Consider the following 1,595-nt stretch of genomic DNA (forward strand, 5'->3'; position numbering starts at 1 on the left):
CCAATCATAATAGCTTTATGCATAAAGATAACATTTTCCAACTATTCTAGGGTTTAGTTTTTTTTGTTTGTTTAGAATTTGAAAATATAGTCGTAAATAAGATTGCAATATTTTATTGTTTAACATGTGATTTTGATTATATAAATACATTTAACACCTTTAGAGATATTTAAAATACTTGATAATATAATTTATAAAACTCAAACCTATAATTATAACATTTTTTTTTATCTAATTGGAAATAAAATTTAAAAAGAAATATATACTGAAACACATCATTTAGATAATTGTGTGTAATTCACTCGCCCTGTCAAGTTGAGCATTATTTTTTTTCTCGATTGTCACAATTCATTATCAATGGAACATGAATGATGAGTATTCCCTTTACTCATCCCATATTTTGTGGAGTGGTCTCTCCAGTTTAATGGACTTGATGACCCTTCGTATTGATGTTGCCTAATGACCATTGCCAACAAAGTTGGTTCTCTTGTTTTCTGACTTATCACAATGGATTTAGAATGACATTTCTAAGCATTTTTTATGTCCAACAAATAAATTAAGTGATATTTGTATCAACCAACATGTGCAGAGATTGTGAGATTTGATCTTCTATGAGTAGAGACGTCAATAGGACTGAGAGATGAATTTTAAAATGCACAAATAGTAAAAACAAATAGAGTTTTCTAATTATTATGTTATTATATTATATGGAGGAAGAAAGGAACCAGGCCACATGAGAGACTGTTGCCATGGTTGAAAAACTCGGGAAACAGGTAATGTAGGAGGTAAACGATTATCTTGCAGTAGTGATGAATCACCTTTTGAGCATTGAGAAAAACTTGGAATTGCTACAGAAGACATTGGATCACTTGAATAACAAGATGATAAACTTACACTTCATGGTCGATAACATTGAGGTCAAGGTAGAATCTGTGACAGTAGGTGTGCTTAAGGAAGTTTTCGGGATTGGAGAAATGTCACCTCCCAGAATTTAGACAGTTGGGGAGGAAGGACAACTGCACTTTGATCTAGAAAGGATCATGGATATCAGTCACCCTGGAGAGGTCCAAGAGGATTTCCCTTTGGAAAAAATGGAAGGCACCGGGAAGATTGTTCTGTTTTTGATATATAGTGATATGATATGCCGTTTTGTGAAACTCTGTGAAACTTTTTGGTGAAGTTATAGTTTAAATTATGTATGCAGAATAGTAGAAAATAAGTTGGGTAGCAATGAGATCTATTCTGAAACCACTCTGAAAATTTGTGAAGCAGAGCAAACTTTGAATATAAGGGACTTGGCCTGTTTCCAGTTTTGATATATAAAAGCTACCTGTTTCTTAAAAAAAAGGATCCTAAATCTAGCCTAGGAGAAAATAAACACCATTATCTAGTAGCTAATAACCAAGGTGGATAAGGTCAAAAATACATAAAAGTATGAGGTGGTTATGCTACATATAGAAGGTGCCACATCATTAGATCTATATAAAAGTATGAGGTGGTTATGCCACATCATCAGATCTCAATGATAATTCACTATGAAGACAAGACGTCTTCATTAAAAAGGGAAGAAGGCCAAATTAAAGCTCCAAGATTTA

Source organism: Pinus tabuliformis, chromosome 1_1, assembly GCF_031772625.1.
Source record: "Pinus tabuliformis cultivar Carrire ecotype Pingquan chromosome 1_1, CPIR1, whole genome shotgun sequence".
In the NCBI taxonomy this organism is placed as follows: Eukaryota; Viridiplantae; Streptophyta; class Pinopsida; order Pinales; family Pinaceae; genus Pinus; species Pinus tabuliformis.